At 41.6% G+C, this 12,401-nt stretch overlaps 1 protein-coding gene across 1 annotated transcript in view; it reads left to right on the forward strand.

Moving 5' to 3' along the window:
* The first annotated feature begins 368 nt into the window (after positions 1-368).
* LYST (lysosomal trafficking regulator) overlaps positions 369-12,401 on the forward strand; it is a 178,367-nt gene continuing 166,334 nt past the window's right edge. The window contains exon 1 of the mRNA XM_068547570.1: positions 369-450. The gene's annotated coding sequence lies outside the window, so the exon portion shown is untranslated. The remainder of the gene's footprint in view (positions 451-12,401) is intronic.

Raw genomic sequence — 12,401 nt, forward strand, 5'->3', positions numbered from 1 at the left:
CGCATGTGTTTGGTGCTTTTCAAACTGAGCAGGCTCACCCTAGGGGGCGACGCAACCTCGTCGCAAGCCCCTTGGAGAGTGAGGACTAGGCGAGCCTCCCCCGCGCGGGGAGGAACCCCATGGCCCCAGCCCAGGGGCTCGGCCCGCCTTCCTCCCTTCCTCATTGGCTCCCGTGCTCTACGTGTCACGCCTGCGACGCTGGCGCTGCCCTACCGGCGAGGGGCGGGGCTCGGGACGCGTCCGGCGGGCAAGTGCGCAGGCGCAGGCGAGCGGGTCTGGGGCCGGACGGGGGGAGGGAGGGGGTGGTGTTCCCGGTTTCCTGGGTTACCTGAGGGGGGCGGGGGTGGGGAGTTCGCGGCGGCGGTGGCGGCAGCGGCAGCGGCAGCTGCGACGACTCGGGATTTTCCCGGTGAGACGGAGCGCGCGGCGGCGACGGCGGCCAGAGAGCAGGTAAAGGCGGCCCCCGGGCCCGGCGATGCCGGCAGAGGGCTAGGGGTCCCGGACCCAATCGGTGGCCTGGAGGGAAGGCGGTTGGCGCGGGGGGCGGGTAGCAGTCAGCCCGGGGTGGGGATCGCGGCGGCCGGGCTGAGGGCGCTGGGGGCTCGGCCCGACGCGCCGGCCCGGGGTTTCTGTCCGGCTCCGGGACGTCTCCCTGCTGTGCCCGGGCCGCCTCTGACAGCAACTGAGCCGAGGGCAGGAGCACTGCCCGGCCTCTCCGGACCTTTGCGGTGGGCGCGCTGCCACCAGCCACTAACTTTATTTCCTGGCGCTTGGAGGGCGGAGGTCAAGCAGGCTGGGGGCGATTTGCTGCGATCTTGATTGTATTTATTATCCTCTGCCGCGGCACAACCTGCACCCGGCCGGGCCCACACTGGCAGGTTGACGGCTGGAGTTGACAGTTTCCGCGCCGCCACTCTCCTGGTCGCTCTTTACGATCTTGCCTGGCGCTTGCTCGCCCACCTGTCATCTCCCCCGTGCGCCTTGGTCCGCTGCTTTTCTCCTGCCTGTAACATCCCTTGCCCGGGCGAGAGACTCTCCAGAGGATCCTCTGAGACATCTGCCGTCTGTCCCGGGCATCATTGGAGCCTTGGCTGAGATGCCCGTTGGCCTCTGGTGGGATTAAACTGTATGGGAAATAACCCAGGGAGACCCCGGCACCACAGTGTGGAGGCCAACGGGTTGCTTAGTGGCGGAGTGGGTAAGCTCAGAGGCTTTAAAAAACGCTTCCTAGCTCTGAGTCTTACCAGGTTAAACAAAACAAAACATTCCCTATATGCTCAGCAGACCATACACACCTAGTAACAGCACTGGTAGTTGATGAGGTTGCTTTAAGCAGATAGAACATTTAAAGGAGTTGAATCTCGTGTTGAATACGTCGGTGTTGAATTCAGACCAGTGTTTCCTCGAATATTGAATTCAGCTTGCACTTTCCTTAGGGTTTGTTTAGCAGACTGATAGGACAAACTGAATTGGGCTTGTCTTCCTGATGATCCTTGGCTGTTCTGCTCTGTTACTTTAAACTTCCATGCCCAGGAACCTTATGCTAATAAAGATGTTGACTCTGAGCTTTCATTTTATAAATGTAGTTAATTACTATGGGGGATCTGTTTTAAAGAGCTTTGCAAGTAGCCAGCAACTTTTCTGATAGCTTTGTTGTCATCCACATTGTTACTGCAAAGATTGGAGAATTTGGAGAAGGGGGGGAGCATAAGGAGAAAATGAGTTGCTATATAATTTAATTTACATGAAAGCAATTTGTAAACTATAAAATTGTACATGAATATAGTAAATATTTTCTGAGCACCTACTGTGTGCAAGACAGTTTCCTAAACAGATAAATATCCCCTCCTACATGGAACTTACATTAGTGAGGAATCGCAGATGATAAACAAAATATGTGCTATGTCAGATGGTATTAAGGACTATGGAGAAAAAGCAGGGAAGAGGGAGAGACTTGCAGTTTTATTTTATTTTATTTTATTGAAGTATATTTTGATAGTTGATTTACAATGTTGTATTAATTTCTGCTATACAGCAAAGTGATTCAGTTATATATATATATATATATATATATATATATATACACACACACACACACACATTCTTTTTTAAAATATTCTTTTCCATTGTGGTTAATCATAGGATACTGAATATATTTCTCTGTGCTCTACAGTAGGACCTTGTTTATCCATTCCGTATAATAGCTTACATCTGCTAATCCCAAACTCCCACTCCATCCCCTCCGCCTTGGCAACCACAAATCTGTCCTCTGTGAGACTTGCAGTTTTAACTAGAGGTAGCCAGGGAAAACTTCCTAGGGAAGATGACATTTGAGCCCAAGACCAAAGGGAAGTGAGAGGGTAATCCGTGCACCTCTCTGAGGGAAGAGTGTTCAAGCAGAAAGAAAGGCACTTGCAAAAAGCTTAGAGGCAGGAGTGGACTGGGTACGTTTGAGGGCAGCAGAGAGGCTGATTTGGCTGTGGTGGAGTGAGCAAAGTAAGAGTAGTAGAAATGAAGGAGAGCGGTAAGTGGGAATGGGGAATCAGATTGTGTAAGGACTTGGGCTTCCACTCTGAGTGAGAAGGGGGCTCACACTTTTGAATAGAGAAGGGATATAATCAGACTTGCCTTTTAAAAGGGTCACTCTGGTGGCTGGATGGAGAATAGATTTTGTCTGGGGTAGGGTGAGGGGTTGGGCAGAAGCAGGGATATCAATTCCAGGACGCTTGCCATAATCCAGGCCAGAGAGGATGTACCTTGGACCAGAGAGGAATTGGTGGAGTGGTTGATTTCTGGACAAATTGAGGGTAGGGTCAACAGGAGACTTAAAGGACACCAAAATTTTTGTCCTGAGCAATTAGAAAGATGGAGTAGACATACACCGAGATGAGGTTTATGAGAGGAGCAGTTTGGTGGGGAGAAGGTTAGGAGTTGGTTAGAAAATAACGAAATTAGACTCCAAGTGGAGATTAGTAGTAGTAGACACTAGTGACTTCGTATTGAAGACACTTTTTACGTTATCCTGGCTATAACAGGGGTTTAATATTTTCAACCATGAACTCCCAACGTTTTTTCACGCTCATTTTCTTTTTAGCCATTTGGACCAGCCTAATCATTTTTTTCACCAAATGTAGCTTTGCTTTTATTTGCTTGCACTTAGAGCATCTGTTTGTTAGTTTCATTTGCAGAGAAAGCCATATAATCCAGAATTTCAGAGTGTAGTATCTAACTTGAACACCTTCATCTGATTAATCTTTTTCTGAATTATATTTAGATGCCTGGCTTAAGTTCAAGAACTTTTTTTTAAGCCTCAGAAATCTTGTTATCAAATGTGGCTTCACTTGGCCATTTGCAAAATTACAATGGTAATGACCTATATTTTTAATACTTTACTAATAGTAATATACAGGGATTATCCTAATTCTTCTGTTTCATTAAAGATGGCTTGAAATAAATGGGCCATCACATGTTAAATGGAGATCTTTTTCATCAAATTATGCAGTATTTGGAGCAATAGAATTTGACCTGTAAAACTTGTATGAAAAATATATCAAGCTCTTAGAATTTAAGGCTGCCCCTTACATTTTAAGAAACCAGGTAATATGCTAATATTTTTAAATGGATTTTTAACCTAAATATGTCATGAAAGTATGTAAAAATCTGTTAGATAAATAGCTATAAACGGATCTTAGAGTTGATAGGGATGCTGTATTCTCTTTGATACTACTTTCTTTTGCTATTGCTTCTCAGCATTGTTTGTCCTGTGCCTCTTAATTCTCCTGACTTTGTTTTACAGTAATTGAGATATTTGGAAGTTTTGAATGCTCTCCAAATCTAACTTCTGGGAAAAGGAAAACAAAAACAAAAACAAAGAAAAATCTTATCCAATAATACGAAAGAGTAATGCTTAAAGTGTAACCATCTTAATTAGCCAAGAAAGGAATCAAACAATTTTCCAAAAGACTAGTCACTATTCCATTCAAATGTGATTCTTTGAAGTTGAAACTCAAGATAGACCAGGAAATAAGAGAACTTCTAGCCACTTTAGAAGAGTGGAAGAAATAGATGAATGATAAGGTAGAGTACTACACATACTTCTACAACTACTGCCGCTTGTCTTTAAAAAGTAAAGCGAATAGAAGATTTTTGCCAGAAACCTGAAGAATTGCATGTTTTAAATTAAAAAATATATGGGGAGGTGAAGCCCAGAAGCTATACATTAAACATCTTGACACTGACTGATTCCTAGAAAAATTGTAGACCAGATTGCCAAACAGATGCTTTGTGATTTGTGATTAGAAAAAAAAGCACTGATTACTAAGATGCAGAGTTGGTTTTTAAAGAACACGTTGTATTACGCTAACCTCATGCTCACTTTGCCAAAGATATAATAATATTAAATAATCTTTGTAAGCACCTCTCATCTTACAGAGTGCATTCCCATTTATCATCTCACTTAACCCTCACGTCATCCCCCCTGTGAAGTACTGTTAGGTGAGGAGGGCCTCAACAGTAAGGGTCCTGGGGAGACACAAAAGGGACAGATATGGGAGATTTTAGAAAGGAATTGCTTAGATATGGGGGAAAGTTGAGGGAGGAATCAAAGTGAGCTTTAAGGATTCTAGATTGTCTGGGGGAATGGTGATGCTGGTAATTGATCTTAATTCTAAAAATACAAATGGGGCTTCCCTGGTGGCGCAGTGGTTAAGAATCCGCCTGCCAATGCAGGAGACACGGGTTTGAGCCCTGGTCTGGGAAGATCCCACATGCCGCGGAGCAACTAAGCCCGTGCACCACAGCTACTGAGCCTGCGCCCTAGAGCCCGCGAGCCACAACTACTGAGCCTGTGTGTCACAACTACTGAAGCCCGCTCGCCTAGAGCCCGTGCTCTGCAACAAGAGAAGCAACTGCAGTAAGAGGCCCGTGCACCACAACGAAGAGTAGCCCCCGCTCGCCGCAACTAGAGGAAGTCCATGTGCAGCAACAAAGACCCAACGCAGCCAAAAATAAATAAATAAATTTATAAAAATAAATAAATAAAAATACAAGTGGAGGAGTAGATGGGGAGATGTGAAATTCATCAGTTCACATCAGTTTGGTGGAAGTAGCTGTTTTCTTTCTTGGAACTGAATCTGGAATGAGTCACATATAATTAAAATTTTTAACATATGTAGGTCTGAAGCTCAGGAGAGAAGTCTGAACCAAATAAAAAAAGTCTTCATTCAGTAAATATATTCTTTCAAATACTTTTGGTAAAGAAGGGAGGACAGTGGGTAGAAGCTTGAGTGGGGAGGTGTGATCAGGGAAGGTTTGTTTTTCTTTAAAAATGGAAGAGATAAGGATACTTTAGTGGACTGAAGGAAGGGGGCCATTGAAGAGGTGAGAAAATTGAAGTCACAAGAGAAGGAAGGTAATCAGACATAATCTCAGAGGAAGTGGAAGGGTTGGGAACAAGAGCACAGGTGAAAGGGTTATCCTGAAGAAAAGCAGTGATGCATATTCCTTTCAAAAAAAGAAAAGGAAACAGGGAGTAGATACAGATACAGATTTATAGATAAGTATCCAGGATAGCATCAGTTGTCTCTGTGAAGCAAGGTTATCTGCTGAGATTGAGAAGGAAGAGCGTGGATCGGGGTAATTTTGAGGGGAAAAGAAAATTTACCATTGTGATTGGGAAACGGCCTTGACCAGGGACCAGTGACCTAATTGCTGATACTGTTTAACACCCCTGCAATCACAAATGTAGGAAGCGGCTGTCAGTGCTGAAGCAGTTTTCTCCAGCAGCTCCCCATAACAGAGCAAAAGGCAAATAGGCTGAACCGGGAAGGGGATTGGAAGGGAAGGTATGATGGAGAACTTGGGTCGGGGTGCTGTGAAGTCAGGGGATTGCGGGTGGTAGTGAGGTGGTTGATTGAAGGGCTGAACCTTAGGTATCCTGCTTGATTAAGGAAGAAAGCGAAGCCAAGACAGGGCTGATGAATGTGGAGAATGAAGAGGATGAAGCATCCCAGTGAGTAAGCTGTAGGATTAACGGAAGTGAAGAACTAGAGACAGAAAAATGTGATGTGAGAGTCCTAAATTTAAGATTCTGGAGTTGGAGCAATTGCAGGTGATGATAAGGGCCAAAGTACGACCGATGGTGGTGAGTAGCTAAGATCAATAGTGCTAATTACAACAACAGTAATATTAATAAAAGCTACTGTTTATTGAGTACTGTATACTAGTCACTATACTGAATGCTTCCCGTAGGCTATCATACTTATTTTTCACAACCATCCTGTGAGGTACATAGTAGGAGCTCCATTTTACAAATGAGGAAACTGGGGCTCAGTGAGGTTAAGTAATTTTCCCCAAGGCACACAGGAAGTACCTGAGTCTTTCTAGCCCCATAGCCCTTATGCCCAGCTATTGAAACCATGCTGGCCTTCTGCAAAGTAGGGGTCACTGAAGGAAAGGAAGTCAAAGTGCTCTAAATCCCAGTGTGTTGGCATTAATTTTTCTCATGGATAGTGAAGCCCCCAGAATAACAGATCTTGTGTGGATAGGAGGATAGGAGTTGTATCACGAAATTCTCAGTAAATGCAGATGAATGACTCAAAGGTCAGTCGTGTTAACTTTAAATATGGTTATAATATAACATTAAAAGTAGATGAAGTGGGATAATAATAATGTGCAAATCACCTTGGGAAACCAGGATAGTACTGACTTGTCCTCTGGCCTGGGATCTGGGTGTGTATAGGGGTTTATTAAGAGGAGGAGATGAAGTGATCTTCCTGTGTGAAGGTAGAGGATATAGGGAAGTTTCTTAGCAACAGAACTAGGGATCCTAATGGTAAGGGAGTAAAGAATTCAGGGGGAGGGGGAGGACTCATCTAGCTGTGAATGAAAAAATCAGAAAGGATGATGGCAGGTAGGGTGATTATATAATGTATTGACCAAACAGGTGTTATTTCGAAAATGAAAAGAATGTCATTAATAATTACTCTGGGACAAGAAGCATAAACTAGGACTGTCCTGGGGAAATAGAGATGTTTAATCATATCAGTCATGGGTAACCAGAGGACCTGTCACCCTGGAAAGGGGTTGTGGATGTTGAGAAGGAATGAATTGAGCCTTAAATTTGAGGGATGTGAATGGAGCTTACTAGCCTAAGAGTATTCTCTAGCCCCATAATACTGCTCCAGAATGCTCTGGGCATGCCTTGTTCTATAAGGGTCTGAAGGAAGTTACGAATTCATCTCTAGATGAAAATTTGGAGGACGTTAATATATAGATGGTACCTGAAACCTTAGAAGTGGATGATATTGTCACAGAACACAAAGGGAAGTGAGGTGGAGGGGAAAATGCAGAGGCTCACCTACATGAAGGAGCTGGCAAAGAAGCATCCCGCCAAGGAGACAGGAGTGGTCAGAGAGGCAGGAGGAAAACCAAAAGAGATTTGGCATCTTCCAAGTCAGAGAAGAGAGATTTAAGAAGTGAGTGATTGGGACTTCCCTGGTGATCCAGTGGGTAAGACTCCGTGCTCCCAATGCAGGGGGCCTGGGTTCGATCCCTGGTCAGGGAACTAGATCCCGCACGCATGCCGCAACTAAGAAGACCGCGCGCCACAACTAAGACCCAGCGCAGCCTAGATAAATAAATATTAAAGAGAAAAAGAAGTGAATGATTAATAGTCTCATATGCTTCATGTTCCTCACAGAGGTCAAATGAGGTAAGGACTGGAACATATCTGTTGGATTGGTCTTGACCTGAGTAGTTCTGGTAGAGCAGTGTGGGCAAAAGCCACACTGCAGTGCACAGAGGGGTGGAGGGGAAGTGAGAAGACTACTTCCAGTGCAGATTACCCTGAGTAATCTTGAAAGAGGAAGGTGTCACCAGGACTTTTTTTCTTTTTAAATGTAGGCAGTGAAGAAGCCAAAGGAGATGAGGGGTTAAAAACTGAGAAGGAGATGGAAGTCCAAGCTGTGCCTCCTAATATTGTCTAGTCAGTAATTTTGTAGTAATCAAAAGAGTGAAAGTAAGAGGAAGGAACATCTTAGATCAAGAAAGACAAACTTCATAATGACTATAATTTGTCAGAAGCTGGAATGGGTGGGGAGTGTTTATTGAAGGGATCAAAGTCCTAATTTGGGTGAAATATTGGAAAGTGACATCTAGGTTGTGGACTAACTCTAGGATTCTGTTTTTTCCGCTACTTTTTTTTTTTAAGACTTTTATTTTTATTTAGTATTTATTTATTTATTTGGCTGTGCCATGTCTTAGTTGTGGCATGAGGGATCTTTAGTTGCGGCACACAGGATCTTTAGTTGTAGCATGCAGGATCTTTAGTCATGGCATGCAGGATCTTTAGTTGCGGCATGTAGGATCTAGTTCCCTGACCAGGGATCGAACCCGGGCCCGCTGCATTGGCAGTGTGGAGTCTTGACCACTGGATCACCAGGGAAGTCCCTTTTCCTCTACTTTTAAGCCTGTTTTTTTGGAATGGTTTAACCATGTTCCACCCCCAAGATTGTTGTTGGGATGGGTTTGCATTTTCTAGGGATTTGTCCTTATACTTCCTTCTTTTTAAAAGTTAACTGTGCCTTTGTACATCGGAAACATATTCTGGTTAAATATATTTAAATTTTCTGTTGTGGTAGCATTTGATTCTTGGCTGAATTCACTGCTCTTGGTAATTTCTATTTAGCAAAAGTGAATTCCAATCTATACGCTTGTTTTATATTATGAACTTTTAAAGGGCAATAATAGTATATTAATTTTGTCCTTTCTCTTCCCTCTTTAAAATTGCTCTGATCAAAATGTGATTTGCTGCAGTGGAATTCTTAAGTTTTGTAGTTCACTTGTCTTGGTTCCTTAGATGGAAGAGTAATAGTCGTAATTGCGTAGATATTATTTCAACAGGATAATTATTATACAAAGTTTAATGAGTATAAAATTAAAACAATGGTGAGAATGATTTCCTCCTTTATTATAACTAGGTGCTTTATTTGAAAGGCCAGCAAAACATGTTTATCAGTTCATAAAGTGCATTCATTGTTATTGCTTCTGGGTATTCATTCATTGAAGTACAAAATTCAGTGTATCCTCACCAATGGTAAAAGGAGGTTTTACTGCTGTGAATTGTAGGACAGCTGTTTATATTCATCAGCTCACTCTTATACTGCTTATTGATATTTGCTTATCTGAACCTTTAATGCACTATGACTTTATTTTTATTTTAGTCTATTAAAGATTAAAATCCTTTGCCATTTTCTGGATTTCCTCTTAATGATGCTTCCAAAGACAGCAATGCTGATAACTGTTCTTTTTTTTCTGTTAGCTTTATTTAAATATTTTGGAGAATATTTCTAAAGTCATACGTTCCACACTACTGAAATATATTTATTTTTTTCTACACCTTATTTTTTTTAAAATAAAACCTCAAAAGAAAATCTCAGTGGTTTTGACAAAACCTGATTATGCACAATTTAAGGAAACATTTAGAATGTGTAATTTTAATCCTAAATTAATCTTGATGTTTACTATTACTGTATGACTATTACTATATTGCTATTTTCTGACTGTTGTACTGTCACAAAAGTCCATAGCCTAAAAAATACTTAGAGATCATCTAGTTTTGTTTTTGTTTTTGTTTTTGTATATGAAGAATGGGGATCAGAAAGGTTAAGCACTTTGCCTGAGATGCTAAAGAGTTTGAGGCAAAACAGAAAACCGAATGTCTCTTGACTTTCAGTCTAGTATTCTTTGTCCTATGCCACCAACTTCTTGAACATTTTAATGCATTTTGAAAAAGTAATCCCATAGCCAAAAGATGCCTTATACAACATGGAAAACAGAAGGGTTTGGTTTCTAGTGTGTAGTTTATTTCTAACTTTAACCATTTTCTTTGCACGTGTCTACATATAGATCACAGTGATAGAAACTAGATTGTAATGATACCAATGTGGTCGAAAAAAAATATTAAGTGTAGGTTGAATTTGAAATGCATTCGCTCAGGAAGTGTTTAGTACATATTCCTGTCTTATTTCTGTTCTCTATCACTCCCAACCCCTGTGCCTTTCTTTCCTGCTGTCTGTCTATCTTCATGAATGGTTAGAGAACAATAGATGAAACAACTGGATCTCAGTTTGGTCTCACTGTTATTTTTCTTGGTGTGAAATGTTTTTTTAACAGTAAACACATTTGTCTATAATTGCCTCAGCTAAATCTTTTTCTTTAGAAGGGAAGCGAATTTTCATTGTGTCTGTAAGAATTACAGAGGAATGAGGAAACTAGTACTATGTACATTTGCAAGGGGTCTTTAAAGCTTGTAAATATCTACGTTCAGTATTTCTGAAACTTATTTTGCAGACTCTTTTACCGTATGCAAAGTATATATTAAAAACTGTGGATCATTATGATGTTGCTCTATAAATTATTTTTTATTTTTTCATTTCACCTTTAGGATAAGGCTCCAAGATGTTTTTTAGTGTTTCTTTGGGAGGTATGGAAAACCATCATGTCTACTACTGATTTGAAAGAACTTTGAAACTGTAAACTCTGAATTATACTCTTTAACATAGGAAGAATAAACATCCAAGATTTTATTGCTGAAGTTTTTTGTTTTTAATAATCAAAAAATTTTGGTAAGGTTTTTAGGTGTTTCTGTAGCGCTTCCTTAAATACATCAAATTCTTGCTGTGGAATGGAGAAAGACTTTTGTAAACGTGCCTGTTGATTTCTCCATGCTTTAGCTGTGGGAAGATTTCCTAAAGGAATTTGAATTACAAAATGTTTCCTATCAAAGTTAGTATTAAATGAATTGGTTTTAATTTATTGAGCTCTTCCCATTTGTGACAGTGTGTCAGGCACAAATGATTTTTTTTTAAACAAATAAGACCTGATTTCCCTTCTTAAGGAAAGTATAATCAAGCTTTGAAAGAAACAATATAATTCTGTAATGCAACGTGGTGAGTCCTAGGATTAAGGCATGTAGAAAAGTAATTGGGAATTAATGGGAATTTCTGTAGCAGCAGCAACAGGATTTTAAAAAAAACAACAGCAACAACAGTGAAATGGTGTTGAGAAAGTATGTACCCTTAGGCGGAATTATGGGGTAGTACAGTGTGTTTTGGGATATGTTGAGAGATTAAAAAGGTTAGATGGGGACGGGAATCCCATAGCATGATAATAAGGAGTCGGGATCTTATTCCCTAGGAATTGGAGTGCCATTTATGATTTTTAAGGAATGTGGCTGACATTTTTAGCTGTAGTAGAATTTGAAGTGAATGGAAAATAGACCAGACACGGTGACCAAATAAGAGGTTGCTGGTATGGCAAGTGAGAGAGATGAGGGCCGGAGAATGCTTAAGCGTAAGTTTAGAGGGGAAGGACCAGACTCAAGATGATGATCATAATAGCTACTAATTATTGATCTTCCGACAATCTGCCGGGCCCAGCGCTGTCTCATTTAGTTTTAATATTCACAACAACTTGAGGTGCCCTTAGGAACTCAGTTTTATAGATAAGAAACTGAGATTTAGAGGAAGTCAAGTACCCAGGGTCATAGAGGTAGCAAGTAACAGATGCAGAGGTGAACCAGCAAGCTGTCAAGAGGAAAAATTGACTAGGCCCCGGACGAAGTGCTATTCTGTTTTTGTTTTTGTTTTTTTCTTTTTCCCGGAGTGACTGGGTAGAGGCCATTAACTGAGATGGGAGTGAGGAAGGAAGAGCTGGTTTGATGGAGGTAGGAGTCACTGTTTTGGAGAATAGACATTTGTATACAGAGTACAGAGAGATGGCCTGGGTCTGAATCCTGCCTCTGACACTTGAATCTCTGTGACCTTGAGCAGTTACCTAACCTCATGTGCTTCAGTTTCCAACACGTGACAAGTAGGGATATATCGATATTTGTACTTACGAGATGGTTGTGAGGATTAAACCAGCCACTCTAGGAGAGTGCTTACAGAAGTACCTGCTGTGTAGTAGTTGATCTTGGTGGGTGTTAGGTGTATCATCATCATTATCATTCTGTGAAAATCTAGAGATCTATTATGAAGATGGATGAACTACTCAGTATAAAACTTCTAGCACAATTCCTTCTAGTAGTGATGTAAAGCCAGGGGAGATGCTTTACCTGGACGGGTCTTCAGAGTTCCTTTTAGTGCAGCCTTGCTATAACCACAGTGTCTCAGAATTTCCATGCTTTTATGGTGTTCAGGATCAAACACAGGTTCTTCTGAGGTATCTGGTTGCCCAATTTGTTTGGTTTAGAGAAAATGAACTGCTTGTTGAAGGGCTTAAGTTTAATACATTTTGGTGTGACTTCCTCAGAATTTCTTTTAAAATTCTGCCTTGCTACACTGTTCCTGGGTTTCCTTTATTTCCTGGCCAGTTTTGTCATACAAGGAGCCAGGATGGCC

The sequence above is a fragment of the Eschrichtius robustus genome, chromosome 7, assembly GCF_028021215.1.
Source record: "Eschrichtius robustus isolate mEscRob2 chromosome 7, mEscRob2.pri, whole genome shotgun sequence".
In the NCBI taxonomy this organism is placed as follows: Eukaryota; Metazoa; Chordata; class Mammalia; order Artiodactyla; family Eschrichtiidae; genus Eschrichtius; species Eschrichtius robustus.